The sequence below is a fragment of the Mesoplodon densirostris genome, chromosome 2, assembly GCF_025265405.1.
Source record: "Mesoplodon densirostris isolate mMesDen1 chromosome 2, mMesDen1 primary haplotype, whole genome shotgun sequence".
NCBI lineage: Eukaryota > Metazoa > Chordata > Mammalia > Artiodactyla > Ziphiidae > Mesoplodon > Mesoplodon densirostris.
Window position 1 is genome coordinate 151,352,278 of NC_082662.1, and position 16,787 is coordinate 151,369,064.

Genomic DNA, 16,787 nt, shown 5'->3' on the forward strand with positions numbered 1-16,787 from the left:
AAAAACTATCCTCTTCGGGCTCAGAAAGGCACATACACATCCACAGATCACAAGATGTGATGGGGATTCACCATCTTCACTTGTACACTGACCTTCTCATTTTTATTAAAAAAATGGTTTTTACCACATACGTTCCCTTGAAACAGCGAGTCTAATACCCCCAGAGAAAGAAGCTGTGTAGATTTAGAAGGTACTGTCAGCTCCAAAGTGAACGCACACTAATCTAAAGAGGAATGAGCCATTGGACAGAGATTCCAAATAGCTCTGCATTTAATTTCTACATAACTTTAGGAAGTCACAAATCCTGAGTAAGCCAGGTTACCTAGCAACCAAATGCTCATTTGAATGCTCCTTCCCACCCTATCCCCTTCATCAGCTGTGTTCTCTCCTGAAAATACCAGTGGAAAGAAGGGGTAGGAATGGGGGAACTCTGAAGCTAAACATGATGTAACTTCAAAGCATAATAACAATTACTAGTGCCGGGTCTGATAATAATATGCCAAAGAACGACTCAGATAAAAGACCAGGAATAAGTTTCATTTGTTGATATCACAATTTGGGATATGTAAGGTAATTCTTGAAGAACCAAGAATAAAAAAAGCTTTTAACATTTTGACAAGCTGGAGAAAGAGATACATACAATCTTAATGCCAGAAGGGGAAATGGGCTGCAAAGGCTTTGCACAGGCATGGTCAAGAGAGGTTTTAGGGTTCAGGCTAATCTTGGGGATGGAAAATTAGGAAAGGCTTCAAATCAGAAAACCGACAGAAACCCTGGCAGGTCTCCCACTGCCCAGTCGATCAAATTCTTTAAGGCCACCAAGTGTATAAGAGGACCGACCTATCACACAGAGGGGTAGAGAGCAACTGCTTAATGCTATTGAAGACAGCAAACTTAAAACTGATGTTAAAAATTCACAGACATTGTGAAGAACTGCCACACTAGAATCAGGGACTTCCTTCTCTGAAATGTTCAGGCTAGAAATACGAACTTTCTGGGACAGGCCTCCCCTGAGCAAAGGATAGATCAGTTCCTGAAGTTCTTAAAAAGATATTCTGGAATATAAGTTGGGAACATGGGATTTGGGGTCAGACAAGCTTTCATGAAAATCCCATCATGTATTTCCTGTGTTGACTTTCTGACAACATGTATTCCCTGTGTGGCTTAACATGGGACTATTATCTAGATTAAATGAGTTACTGTACATGTTGCATCTGGTGTATAGCATATGCTTCATAAATGTTTGCTATTTATGATGCTGTCCCTCCAAAAAAATTCTCTTTGAATAAAGTTTAAAACTGGCCATGATTATATTTTGCAAAAGTGGTACCCAAAATAATTGCCTGGTGCCAAAAAAAACTGCTTAAGTGTCAAAGAACCCATGCCTCTACCTATAGTTGTACCTGGCGACGTGACAGTCACTTGTGTGCACATAACACACAGTAACATATTTCTTGCTGCCCGACCGAGACACTAAAAGCAAACCTGTCTTCAATTGTTCTTCCAGCCAATTAAAAAGTCACTGTCACTAAATGAGGCATGGTAAGAGCCAAGTGTTTCACATCTAACAGAAGTTTTTGTTGAGCATGAATTTAATTATTTGAGTTTGGGTCAGCCTACTACTGAGTCTGGATTTTTGTTGTTGTTTTGCTATGAAATAATCACATAACACATGTACAATATAATGTATATGAAAAAAATGCCTATGTAGCTACCTGCAGAACCTTACAAGCACCTTGGAAGTTCTGTGTGTAGCCCTTCCTAATCACACTCTCCCCTTTGCCCCAAGAAGTAACTACTATCTTCCTGCATTTTATGTTAATAGTTCCCTTGCTTTTCTTTAGTCTTCCCATACATGAATCAATCCTTAAACAATGTATTGCTTTGGATTAGCACTTTTTTTGAATTTTACATAAATGGAATCACACTGTATTATTCTTCTACCTTGCCTCTCCACTCATTGTGTGCTTGTGAGATTCATCCTTATGGATACACACAGTTGTAGGTTACTCCCACGACTATTTATCATAAATGTACCACAATTTCTTTATTCAGTATACTGCTGATTGACAAATAGGTTGTTTCCAGTGTTCTGCTGTTATGAATAGGGTTACTATGAGCATTCTTGCACATGTGTAAGTTTCTCTAAGGCACTGCCTCCCAACCTTTTTCACCATGCAATTTATATAGAAAATGATAATGATAATAGATAATAGAACGGCAAACTGAAGTTATTAGACAAAACTGCTCCCACTCCAGGCTTGGATCTGCTCTGCTACCTTGCTCTGCTACGCTGAAGGCTAAGGGGGTCAGGGGACCATCTCACAAGGCATTCCAAATGTCTTTCAAAAATCATATACCAGTTTATACTGTCAACACCATTGTATGTATATTCCCTTTGCTCCACATTCTTGCCCAATGCTTGATGTTGACAGACATTTACCAATCTACTAGGTATGAAATGGTATCTCAACATGGTTTTAATGTTAAAACATATTTATACTGCCTCTATGATTAAAACTGTAGGGTACTGGAACATGAAGTGACAAACCAATAGAAGAGAATAGAAAATGCAGAAATATAGCTAATTAATTACTTATAGCAATTAACTATAGAATAGGGGCACATCCCAAATCAGTGGGGAAAAGATGTTTGTTTTTTTTTGTTTTTTTTTTGCTGTACGCGGGCCTCTCACTGTTGTGGCCTCCCCCATTGCGGAGCACAGGCTCCGGACGCACAGGCCCAGCGTCCATGGCTCACGGGCCCAGCCTCTCCGCGGCATGTGGGATCTTCCCAGACCAGGGCACGAACCCGTATCCCCTGCATCGGCAGGCGGACTCTCAACCACTGCGCCACCAGGGAAGCCCGAAAAGATGAATTTTTTAATAAGTAAGTGGTTTGTGATTTCCAAATAGCCATGTTAAAAAAAAAAAAAAAAAGAGAGAGAGAGAGAGAAAATTGGATCCATTCCCCAGACCATACAGCAAAATAAATTCCAATGGTCACAGATTTAAATATTAATTGATAAAACCACACAAGTGCTAAAAGAAAATATGAGTGACTATCCTATAACTGTGCCGTCCAAAATGGTAGTCATTATCCATACATGGCTACCGAGTACCTGAAATGTGACTAGGAACTGAATTTGAAGTTTTAATTTATTTTAAATAATTTAAATTGAAATTAAAAAACTGACACTCAACTCAGTTATCAGAAAACTTTTACGTACACTTAGAACAACTTGGTTATGTGAATTTACTTTTTCAACTATAAATTTTATAGTCTAAATACAGATTAAGTATTTACAACGAAAATTTACTGACCACATTGAGATGTGCTAAGTATAAAATACACATCAGTTCTCAAAAATTTAGCATGAAAAAAATGTAAAATATCTCATTAGTAATTAAAAATGCTGATTATTTGTTGAAATAACAATATTTTTGATATATTGGGTTAAATAAAATATGTTATTAATTTCACCTTTCTTTCTACTTTTTTTATTGTGGCTGTTAAGAATTTACATATGTGGTTCCTATTATGTTTTTATTGGATAGTGCTGCTTTACAATCCAGAAGAAAAGTTTTTCCACATCCTGATTCAAATCCAAGAGGCAATAAAGAAAAAGACTGATATAACTGACTAAATCAAGGAAAAAAAATTACACTAAAAAAACCATAATCAGAGGAAAAAGACAAATGATAAACTAGGGAAAATCTGTCAGATGTTAGGGATAATATCCCTAATACATAAAAAGCTTCATAAAATAAAGGGGAAAAAAAAGACCTAAAATCCTATAACAATCGGCAAAAAATATGAAAAGACAGTTCACAGAAAAAGAAATGCAAGTGGCCCCAAAACATATGAAAAGGAACTCAAGCTAGCTCATAATAAAAGAAATGCAAATTAAAATTACACAAAGTATCATTTAAATGTCAATGACCCAAAGGTTTTTACAACATGTCTACTGGTAAGACTGTGGGGTAAGAAGGCACTCTCATTACCTCTGGTGGGAATGCAAAATTGTGTAGCACCCACAGAAGGGACTTCGGCAATATTGAACAAAACTGCAAATCTATTCATCCTTTGACCCAGCAATCCCACTTCTAGGGATCTATCTAAAGATAAACTGGAAAGAATACGTACATAAATATTCACAAGGCTATTCACTGCAGCACTGTTCATTCAGCTGTCCATTGAGCTAAGGAAAAATGTTTCCGTTCAGACTTTATGTCTGATTTGCAAATAAAACCCCACCACCAAAAACAAATCATTCCCAATACAATGTAAGAGCAAAAGACCGAAAATAACTATATATCCAAATGAACAAAGTTTGGTTTATTTACACAGTGGAGTCTCTGAAGTTGTAAAAGGCACTAAGAAATGTTCATATATGGCTTCAGAGTGATCTCTGAAAAATACCCTTAAGTGCAAAAGGCAAAGTGTGTAACTATAGTATGCAACCTTTTTTCTAAAAGGAAAAAAGAGATACGTTTGCTTACATTAAATAGAAACAATATGCACATATGTATATATACATGTCATACATACACCATGTATATACAAAAACATATCCATACACAAACATATGTATATATCCATATCTCAGTAGCTAGATATACATACTTACATATTTTTCTAACTTTGTCCACTTGAACAGACCTAGGAACAATGACCAGCCCAGAGGCAATGAAAACTACTAACACCCGTATTATGGTATCTAAATACCATTTACCAATAAAAAGATCTGGGACAGGAAAAGTACTAGATCAGCCTGAAATACCTTGTTGTACCACAAAGTGAAGACATCCTCAAAGACCACGAGAGTCATGTCAAAATGATTCAGAAGCCAATTTAAAGAGTCTCCTACAGGCCCAAGATAATTTGAACTTCAAAAGAAATAACTTCAAAGGACTATAAACACATGAATTGTGTTAAAATCCATGAGCTCATAATGATACTTTTTTTTTTTTTTTTTTTCTTTTTGCGGTATGCGGGCCTCTCACTGTTGTGGCCTCTCCCGTTGCGGAGCACAGGCTCCGGATACGCAGGCCCAGCGGCCATGGCTCACGGGCCCAGCCGCTCCGCGGCATATGGGATCCTCCCAGACCGGGGCACGAACCCGTATCCCCTGCATCGGCAGGCAGACTCTCAACCACTGCGCCACCAGGGAGGCCCTCATAATGATACTTTTAAAAAAACCTCATTGGTCTTCTTTGGAAGATGTCAGAAAGTCAACTCATAATTCTGAACATTATTTAAAACAGAGGGAACAAAACTGAGCATTAATTTTCCTATATCCCGAGGTAACCAAGTAATTGATGTGGAAAATTTCTTCTTAATAGAAAAACTCCAGCTAACAAATGCAGAATGGATGATAGAATATCATCACTTTTCAACTGTTTCTGAAATAATACATCTAAGCAATGGCCAAAGTGGTTTTCGAAGGGCCTGGGGAAGCTTTATAATGGAAAGGTCAGGCTGACAACACCTAAATCCACCAATTAGTCTTAACCTCACAAATAAAGAAACAAGAAGGCCTTCTGATGTGATATAAGACGAAGTACAGAACACTTTCTATGAGGTACTCTTCCCAAACTACCTGATCAAGCTTCCAGTCTAGATCAAACTACAGGAAATATTGGAAACTGAAAAATACAGTGAAGAAAACTAAGAAAGAAGATGCAATCGGCAAACTACAGAATGCAGGGAATCCTATAGATTAAATCCCTGTTTCTTTAACAAGTAAACTGCTAGGGGAGAAAAAGAAGAGGGAAAAATAGAGAAAGGAAGCCTATAAAGAAAGACGGGGACTTCCCCGGTGGCGCGGTGGTTAAGAATACACCTGCCAATGCAGGGGACATGGGTTCGAGCCCTGGTCCAGGAAGATCCCACCTGCTGAAGAGCAACTAAGCCCGCAAGGCACAACTACCGAGCCCACACACCGCAACTACAGAAGGCCGCGCACCTAGGGCCCGCGTTCCGCAGCAAGAGAAGCCACCGCAATGAGAAGCCCGCGAACCGTAATGAAAAGTAGCCCCTGCTCGCCGCAACTACAGAAAGTCCGCACAGCAATGAAGACCCAAGGCAGCCAAAAAAATAAAAACATACAAATAAATAAAAATAACATTAAAAAAAAAAAGAAAGACGGATGCATCTCTCAAGTGTGAAACAAATTAATCATTAAAAAAATGTTTGGGTCCACCAGGAAAATTTGGTTACTGACTGGATACTTGATATTAAGAAATTATCGTTAAAAGTTTTTAGGAATGATAATGATACTGTGGTTATGTTAAAAGGAAAAAAAGCTCCTATCCTTTAGAAATATAATCTAGTATACACAGACAAGGTGACATAGTGTCTGTGATCTGCTTCAAAGAGAAGCAGTAGGTGAGGGGAAAGGAATGTGTGTGTGGTGGGAAGGGTAGGGGGACTGGCTCAAAGAGAACTGCCCCGGAGTCGATAATTAAAAGCCTGACTTTAGAGTCAGAAGGCCTGGATTCCCGTCTCAGCACTACCACTTGCTGGCTACAAGACCTTGATCAAGGTCCCAGAGACCCTGAGCCTCAGTTCTTCTTTATCCATCAAGTAGAGGTAACAGTCGTAGGTTCTTCACAAGGTTGTCGCAAGCATTAAAGACAATGCATGTAAGGTACTTAGCACAGCACCTGGGTACAGAGTAAGCACTCAATACATGTTAGCTTTTATCGTTACTATTGTCAATTATTACCACTGATATTCAAGATCACGAAGCTAGAGTTAGGAGGTGGTAGAAACGGGATAAAATGTGCTGAATCCAAAGCCCACGCTCTTTCCAATACATTTACGATGTTGCCCCCATCTCCACCCAGGGTCTCTCAGTGGAGACTGAGGACAAGTAACAATTCATTCGGCAACAAGAGTCTCTATTTCTACCACAAACCTGTAATGACATTGCTACTCAGCCTGGCTTCTGCAACTAGCCATCCTTTGTCAAAATGTTGTCACTCAGTGTGTCCTTAATGTGGATGGCTCCTCATCTGGTGGCATGTAAACACTCGAGTGTCTTAACCCCTTTATAAATCACTATGCACCATCATAAGTTCACAATGATTAAACACTGTGTTATTCTGGTTTCTGGTGACAACATCAGGACCTGTCTTGGACTTCAGGCAGCTCACTTAACATTGCTGCGTTTTAATTCTCTAATCTGCAAAATAGGGATAATGCCTGCTTTGCTGTCTTCACAGGTGTGAGGATATAGTGAGATAATAGATGTAGCACACTTTGCAAAGTTGAAAGGAAGATAAAAATCGAGGTTATTTTTATAGGTGATGACATCGTCAACCCTTAATTATGGCTACTTTAGGGGAGGATGAAAGATGAATAAATTAAGTCATTGGTTGTTAGCGGAACTTTCTACTCATTTATTCTTTTATCTCTTTCCTCATCAAATCTTTAATAAAACTAACAAGTGTCAGAAAAAAAAAAAAACAACACTGTGTTATTTCATCATCCTCCCAAAACATGGCCTCAGATTTTTACTACACCAGGTACTGGCATAAATTATATAAGGCAAACCTCAGAATCCCGACATATAAAACTATCAAAGTGATAAAACTTCAAACTTTGCATGCAGCATGAATATAATAATAACACTAAGTACCTATATCTTGTTATCTCCCATAAGGTAAATACTTCCACTTCTATTTAATAATAGAATTACAAATTCTGAGAAAATAAAAACAATGCTATTTTAATGCTATTTTACTTCTTCATGTGACAGTTCTAAGCACACGCCAATTCTTGATCCATCCTCTCTTCCTGGCACCACCTGCCTGGTTCTCTTGCCTCAGTGAGGAGCCTGCACTTTTCAGTCTCCTTCACTATCCTTTCCATCCACAGCCCATAAAAGTTGGTGTTCCCTGGAACTCACGGGCCAGTGTTTTTCTTCTATAATATTTACTTTCCCTGGGCAATCTCATACAAAACCACGTAGCTTCAACTATCACAGATTCAAAAACTCTCTCTCATTCATTCATTCAACAAATATGTGCTGGGCCCCAATTGTGCGGTAGGTGTCCTGGGGACACTCTCTGTTCCCCTCCAGTCTTTTACTCACACTCACAAAGGAACCATCTATCATGCAAATTATGTCTCTCCCCTGTTTACAATCTCTCAATGCCTCTTATTTGGGGCAGTGAGTCCAAACTATGTACTGTGAAGCCTTGCATAGTTGATCAGTCTTATCTTGCATCGTGCTGCAAGATGCAGAAGCTCCAGCCACAATGACCCACATGCACGTTTCTCCACGTCACTGTGTGTCCCCTGCTGGAATGCCCTACTTCATCTTCCATCTGCCCCCAGATCCCTTTATCCACAAATGCCACTCTGTGAATTAGTTTATGAATCCATAGTAAAATGAGGAAAAACAGTAAACCAATGTTCGTCCCCCAATATTTTTGGAAATGTCAGCAATACCCTAGGGGACCCTTGTGCAGCTTTCGAGTGTCATCCAGAATACCTCCTTCTCTGTGAAGCCTTCTATGACTTCTTTATGTGGGGGAATCATATAATTCATTGTCCAAACTGGGAGACTTTTGAGGGCAAAGGGGGTGCATTAATAACTATGTTGAACAATGGGCACAGACCAGGACTGTCCCAGGGAGACAGGGTGCCAGGTCAGCCTACCTCTAGACAGAGTTGGCTGCTTTCTCCCCTCAACTTCCAAAGCACCTTGACACTTTACGACATACCATGTGCTTGTCAATTCCCACACTTGTCTGAGAAGTCCACAAAGTCAGGGCCAGGCCTTCTTATCTGTATCTCCAGCATCTCTCCAGTGCCAGGCACAGAGATGACACAAAGTATCATCAACAAAAGTCAATGTTTGTTTAATATATTATCTAAGAGAGTAAGAGAGATTAGATGCTTTAACCTCGGGCAACAAAGGAATTAAACAATTCCCATTATCTTTTCTCATCCCTGAGAAACTCCACTTCCTCATTTGGTTAAAGAGTTTTAAATGAGAGCAAGGTCTTCACAAAGAAAAATTCTAAGCCTCAGACCAATGACCAGCTGTCAATCAACCAACAGCTACTTATTCAGCATGTTATATTCTTAAGGCCCAGTGGGCACGATAGAAGAGCTGATAATTCGGTGGGGCGACAAATAAACATAAATGAAGACCAAAACTAATGCTGAAATAAAATAAACAACAAATAAGTGTTGCAGGAGTTCGTGGAAGCCAAGGGAGAAACCACTCTGATGGTCAGAGAAGACGCTCCCTGAAGGAGAAGGGATTTGAACTGAGACTCGAGAAATGGCTTGGACCCCAAGAGAAGCCACCGAGGGAGGAAAGCTCAAGGCCGGGCGGGGGTGGGTGTTGGGACGGCCACCAACGGTAAGCAGACGTTTGTTTTGGGAGCTGTACCTAGACTGTCATGGACTCCTAGCATAGAAACCAGAACATCTGAATTTTCAGTAGATATTAAACAACTCAAAGAGGTTCCTGGATTCTCACCTCCTTCCTCAAAATAGTTGTAGTATCTGCCTGAGACACAGAATTAGATATATGTGGCTTATTCCTTTATAACCTTTTAATTGTAAGAACTGTTACAAAATTATCTTAGGAAAATTGCTTTTGGCAGAACTTTCAGATAGAACTGCTGAAGTCACCCCTTGGCATGTATTAATTATCTGTGTCTTTGAAAAGTTCTCTGCAAACCTCAGCCTGAGCCTGCAGCATCTCCTTACTCTACATCTGGCCTTTCAATCCTCTCCCGAAAGCAAATGTACTGTTGATATAGGGGCTCCCCTGCACTGTAAACGACCTGTGTAGATCTCCTTGTCAACTGTGGGGTTCAGGGAGAAGCTTTTAGGTGTGCCTGTGATGATATACACTGCATCTATTGGATTGTTGGGTGGGTGTCACCTACTCCACCAGCATCTGTGATGAGGGGTATGAAAAATGTCCTCACACTCCAGCAAAGACCACCAACCTCTCATTCTCCTTCTTTACCTTGCTCAGGCAGGGAAAACCATAAGTCACCAAGTAAGGTAGAAAATGTCCTAATATATGGTGTAACAATAAACTGAAACTACTGCAATAACCACTGCACTCAAATAAAACACAGATCCATCAAAGAAACGGAATTCTTACTTAAAAACAATTGTCCCTGCTCTCCTTTAAAGCACCTTCCTCCAAAAGCCCTGGAGCGCTCAGGACATTGCGTAACTAGCGCTGGATCTACTTCTGAAGTACGGTTTTGTGAAAAGACCAACCTAAGTTCGTATGCAATGAGTCAATAGGCTGTGTTTTTCCAGTAGCAGTCCTCTTTCTCCCACTGACCCTACTGGTAGGGCCAACACAGGTTATAAATTTATAAGGGAAAGCAACAATGGTGGGTCTTAGCTAAAGAATCCTTGCTTGGTAGAAATGTGTCTAATGAGCTTATAAAATTTTCATGGAGAGCAGTAAAACCACAACAAATGAGAAAAAATTTGGTTCAAATTATAGTAATGTTTATTTAACCAACATTCATGTAACCAACATTTATTTAACCAAAGGAGAAAAAAATAAGGTATTGAGGATGAAATTAAACAAACCATTCTACTTCTGTGACTAGTAAGTAGATGTGGGTGTACAGGAAAGCCTTTCAATGGTGCCGCTATGAAAATCTCTGAAGTGCTTCTCAAGATATGTTGTCCAATCTTTAAAAATAACAATAGTCACCTAGATATTCCTTTATCTATTATCCAACATAGGCTGTAACAGCTAAGTGAAGTGAAGAAGCAAAGTGCTTCAGCTATGAGTAAAGGGCTTAAGAGCCTTTAAAAGTCAAAAATATTGTGTAATCAAAAGTGAAAACAAAAGCAGAAAGATCCCCAAACTTGGGGGTGTTCTAACTCCATTCTCCTAAAGGTACAAAGCATGTATGCGGACTTCAACTCATGAATGCTTGTAAACACATCTGCTGAGATGGCGTGAGCCTGTGAAACAGGCAGAGGCAGGCATGTGCTGGAAGATCTGAGGGCTTGATGGAGAGAAGTGGGTGGAAGGCATAAGGGAGGTGTAGGGGGCAAAGTAGGACAAGGCAGAGGGGCCCTGAGGGTAGAAAGGAGAAGTGGCTGGAAGCAGAAAGTCTACACTTGAGCAGAGAGGTGGGAGGAGTCAGAGGGAAAGTGGGCCTGGAGATAAGGTTCAAGTACTGGAAAACGTCATTCGGAAACACACAACCCAAGTCTTGCAGGCAAAAGTAAGGTGGTGGGAGAAGCAGCAGGAGAGCCTATGGATGAAAATCTGTGGGACAGAAAAACATGGAAACACTTCAGAAAGGATAGGTAGATGAAGGGGACAGTTGGCAAAGGGGCAAGGTAAAAGGCAGCCCAAGGAGAGCGAAAAGAGGTAGGGGCAAAGCCACAGAATGAACGCTGGCAGGTTGAGCGTGCTCGCTGCATGAGACAAGTCTCAACTTTGCTTGTTTTATTTTAGAGGGACCAGCAGTGAATACCAATTATAGCTCCCTTGAGAAAATCCAGTAAACCAAGAGGTGGGGCTACCTGTGAGCTTCCCCAGGACCTCTCCCCGACTCCCTGATGCAGGCATCTTCTGGGAGAGATCCCAGCACGGAAAGCCCTGAGTGCTATGGCTGCAGGACAATGCCAAGTAAGACAACGGTACATGAAAGAACTGTGAAAACCATAAAGCTCCCTATAAATATGAAGCATTGTTATTCACTGAATGCCTCGGACAAAAAAAGAAAGACCACAGTCACAATCAGGAGTGAAGAAATATTTGTCAAATACGGATATTATCTATATTCCAAATCAAGATGACCCTAACTAGAAGTTCCTATTTGAGAAGACATTATGCTTGGTATGTTTACTTTCCTGTCCAATACTTATCAACATTTAAAAACCCTACCTGATGGGGCTTCCCTGGTGGCGCAGTGGTTGAGAGTCCGCCTGCCAATGCAGGGGACGTGGGTTCGTGCCCCGGTCTGGGAAGATCCCACATGCCACAGAGCGGCTGGGCCCGTGAGCCACGGCCGCTGAGCCTGCGCGTCCGGAGCCTGTGCTCCGCCACGGGAGAGGCCGCAACAGTGAGAGGCCCGCGTACCGCAAAAAAAAAAAAAAAAAAAAAAAAAAAAACCCTACCTGAGGCATAACATGGAACTCTTGATAAACTATCCTACTGATTTATTAAAATGGAAATCCGCATCTAATGCATTTCCAAGGAGGTTTTTGACACATTACAGATCTTAACTAATTATGTGAATTCCATTCAATTCAATCACTCATTGAGTTATTCCAAGTGCAAGGGAGTGTACAAGCCGCCATGGGGGTTGCAGAGATGAGCAAAACAATTTGCCTCTAACTACCTAGTTCGGTTAGTTAATCTTCTCAGTTTCCATTCAGATTGGGGCAGCTGCATCTCCTCTCACAAGTATAGAGAGAAAGCAATCTTAACATTATGTGACTACCCTACAACCTAGGAAATGCATTTTCCAGGAACACAATGAATTAAAAAGAAAAAAAAAAGGGATTTTTTTTTTTTGCTGTGTTGGGTCTTCGTTTCTGCGCGAGGGCTTTCTCTAGTTGTGGCAAGCAAGGGCCACTCTTCACTGCGGTGCGCGGGCCTCTCACTAGGGCGGCCTCTCCCGTTGCAGAGCACAGGCTCCAGACGCGCAGGCTCAGTAGTTGTGGCTCACGGGCCTAGTTGCTCTGCGGCATGTGGGATCCTCCCAGACCAGGGCTCGAACCCGTGTCCCCTGCATTAGCAGGCAGATTCTCAACCACTGCGCCACCAGGGAAGCCCAAAAAAGGGACTTCTTAATACCTGGTGACTGCGGACACTGCTGTGTGTTCATTTCCATGTTCATCCTAGCCCAGTTTACGTGCAACCACTCTTGTCCTGATTGCATAACCACAGCATGTCAAGTTGTTTCTTGTTGCAATTGTAACTTGTAAAATTAAACTTCAGAACTGAGGGAGTCAAGCAAAATAATTGCCTACTTTAAAAATATGTATGTATATAATTTACGTGTCACTTTAGATAAGCTCTTGATTTATAAGCTCTTAAAGTCACAAATGTCACCAATTTTAAAATACAGTTTCAGTGTACAATTCTCCTTGCTCGCAGGCCCTATCCCTGTCTTCTCAGTTTTCTAAGTATTATATATTGATCTATTGCAAGCTGCCTTTCTTTGTTTGTTTGTTTGTTTTTTTGCGGTACGCGGGCCTCTCACTGTTGTGGCCTCTCCCGTTGCGGAGCACAGGCTCCGGACGCGCAGGCTCAGCGGCCATGGCTCACGGGCCCAGCCGCTCCGCGGCATGTGGGATCTTTCCGCACCGGGGCACGAACCCGTGTCCCCTTCATCGGCAGGCGGACTCTCAACCACTGCGCCACCAGGGAAGCCCCTGCCTTTCATGTTTTAATGAGAGCCTAAGTAATCACAACTTTTACTTCTCCCAAGCTCCAAGGCTTCTAAAATTCCAAAGAAGGAACATAAGATGTCCAAAAATGCACTTGCTTGTGCCTCACAGGGTTCCAAACTCTATCGATAAGTTCACGAGAAGCTGGTGATACTTATCACACTTAAGACCCTCTGTGAATAATCTCCTGCCCTCTCCTTTTCTAATGGGCGGTGCCATGATTCTTTCTCTCCAACCTGGGGCGTCTCATTCCCTGACAGAAAATAGCTAGAAGAAAGGGGCCACAAGGAGCCTGGAGCAAGCCACTCAGGATGTGACAGTCAAGTCTTGCCTGGTCAAAAATCCAACACAGTGCTGAGGCACCATCAACCTGGAAATGATATTCACAATGGGACACACCACCTTCCTCCTGGGTCGAGTTTCTGCATCAGTCACAGCAAATAGTACTAATTAATGAACAAGCTTTTGATGTATACCCTGTGATTCTTCAAGAAGCTCAAACCACTTCAGACTGTGGCCTACGAATTCCCAGAAATCCATGCTAGATGATAAAGTGAGATCAGGTGTGAGAGGGTAAAGGGTAAATTACTAGCCAATAAAACAAAATTATCAGCTCTCTCAACCACTGAAACTGAGTCAGCTAAAAAGGGAAGCTAGAACCTCAGGATCCTTCTAGGATGAACTTTCCCTCCCTACCAACCAAGTCCAATTTTTCTTGGGAAAAATGCCCGAATGGAGATAAGCTTGACAACAGAAGCACCCCACTCCTTCGCAGGCATCTGCTCATCCAAGTGCTGAGTCCGCTTGTCTTTGTCGCTTTTCCGAGTAGCCCTCCGGAGCTGTTCTCTGAACCCAGTATGCACAGCAGGAAACACTAAAGGAGGTTACCTTTCAATGCTGCATTTCTGATCCGTGAACTGCTAGTCCCAGCACTGGTTTAATGCAGAGATAAATACACTCAGCTGTCCTATCACCAGCACTTACTACTTTATAAGAGCAAAAGAAAAATAGATAATTAAGTCTAAATTAATTTCCATGCCTGATCAATGGCATTTCCAAACAGCCAACACAGAACATGTTCTATTGATCCTACAATCCAGCTCTAGAAGTATGAAAATGGGGAGGAAGCCCCCAGATTGAGCATCTTGAACTTAAACACCCTTCAGAAACATCACCTTCTCCCCCCAAGAAAGCTGGAGTAGCCCAGGCCCACTCTACCCATAATTTTTTTCTACCCTGGTACATCCCAATTCTACCAACTGAAAGGTTATTCCATTAGGTAGAAGGTGAGCCCAGCCCATGAAGTTAGGAAGTGTTCTAAGATCTGTCTGTGTAATGAACGTGTCACTTCCCCAAACTGCCCAACTGTTTCCTTAAAAAAAAAAAAAAAAAACTATTACATGGAATTTATGTTGTCAGTCCCCCTCCCAAAGTCTGAGTCAGAGCATATGTGTCTTTAGTGAAGTTCTAGGTGACCAGGGTGTATCACTTTCAGACTTGCTCCAATAGCTGAACTTAGGGCTGTCTTCCAGCCACGGTACAAAATAAGCAACTATCTATTTTAAAACAATTTTCCTACCCCACATGCGATGGGAGATACCTCATACATAGGTCGTCAACTTCCTACTGGAAAACAAGCACTTCTATTGCAAACTGTGTTTGTCACCTCCCAGGATTAATACGTGTTTATGTGTATATATTTTTATCCTTGACCGTGCAACTCTTGGAGCAGAGAAAGCCACCCCAATTTTTACCATCGTGCCTGAGACAATTCAGAGCTTTAGAAGAGGGATGGATGGGAGATGAAAGGCTCTAAGCCCAGGGGCTCCTCTCACACAAACAGTAAGTGGAAAAAAAAAAAAAATCCCTCCGAGGAGGGGGTGGGGGGCAGGGTGGAAGACCGGCGAAGGACGTCAGGCAGCAAACCAGAGGCAGCTGCGGCGGCCGCACTTCGCGAACTGCCTGCAGAAGGGAGTGAAATCTTTCCCCAGTACAATAACCAGGCACCCTCTGGCTGCCTCGCATGGGCACGAATAATAAATACATCGAGGTGGGCAAATCGCTGCATCGAGACAAGTCACCCCAAAAAGGTCAAAACTTCAGAAATCCCGGAGATCACGGCACCCACACAAACACATCAATCAGTCGCAGCGGGAGAAGAGACTCGGAGATTTAGCAGAGGATACTGAATTTTGCTTTTTCTTTCAAGCTCTGGCTTGCAAAGTACGGCGGCTACAGGCAGAGCTCGAGAGGAGCAGGAAAGGCTGAGGGCGGCGGGGAGTGCGGATGGGAAGGGAGGGGGGTCGAATCCCAGCCACCCAGGCCTCAATGTGACGAAAGTCGTCAGCAGCCCCAACCGCATCCCAACCCCTCCGCCCCGGCCAGCAGATGACCCCAGCAGCTCCCCCCAACCCCAGCTTCCGTCCCTGCCAGCCCCGCAACGGCAGCGGCGGCGGCGGCAGTGGTAGGAGCAGGAGCAGCAGCAGCAGCAGCAGCAGCAGCAGCAGCAGCAGCAGCAGCAGCAGCCCCGGCCCGGGCCGCGCGCGCCGGCAGCGCCACGACCGCGGCTCCCATCCCCGCCGCGCGGCAGGCACCCCGCAGGCCTCCCTCCCAGCCCACCCGGGCGCGCCCGGAGCGGAACCCGGGCGGGCTGCGCCGCCAACTCCCCCCGCCCCAGGTCGGCGTGGGCTCACGCTTACCTTGGGCGCTCGCGGGGGGGGCTGAAGGTGGTAAGCCTCCCGCCCCCCGCCCGGATCCTCCTCGCTTGTTTTCTTCCTCCCTTCTCCTCCTCTTCTTCCTCCTCCCCACAGTGAGTCCGGGTCTCCCCCTCCTCCCAGACGCCGGGGGTAAGAGCCGAAACCCCCGAAGCCTGGCCCGCGTGCGTGCGTGCGGGAGGCGGCGGCGCGCGGCCAGCTCTCCAGTAACTGAGCGCGGCGAGCGGCTCCCAACTAAAGTGTGAAAGAAGCGGCGGCCGCGGCACGGAACGTCCCCCCGGGAGTGGGCAAGGAGCAAGCCGGAGCTGGTGGGGAGCGAGCGAGCGAGGGAGGGGACCTGGAAAAAGGGAGGGGGAGGGAGGGAGGGGACCTCCTCGCCCAGTCACTCACTCGAGGGGCGGGGGCAGCCAGACACTCCCCCACCGTCGGCCCCTCCCCGCGCCCGGCTCCCGCGCGCGTCCAGCACCCAGCCTCGCCCCTGGGAGCGGCCTGCGGAGGCCGCGAGGGTGCCGGGCACCCCGGAGAAAGGGACCAGGAGAGCGGGGCTGCCAGGGCTGCAGAGAGGGAAGGAGGGTGAGGACGGGCGTGTGTGTGTGAAAGCTGCGTCCTGGGCCTGACACCCGGGCGGTGGCGTGGTAGCCACGGGGCCGCTCGGAG

At 43.8% G+C, this 16,787-nt stretch overlaps 1 protein-coding gene across 1 annotated transcript in view; it reads right to left on the reverse strand.

The window, feature by feature from the left end:
- Window positions 1–16,438, reverse strand: part of C2H1orf21 (chromosome 2 C1orf21 homolog) — a 231,047-nt gene extending 214,609 nt beyond the window's left edge. The window contains exon 1 of the mRNA XM_060091147.1: window positions 16,116–16,438. The gene's annotated coding sequence lies outside the window, so the exon portion shown is untranslated. The remainder of the gene's footprint in view (window positions 1–16,115) is intronic.
- Between the last annotated feature and the right edge of the window lie 349 nt (window positions 16,439–16,787).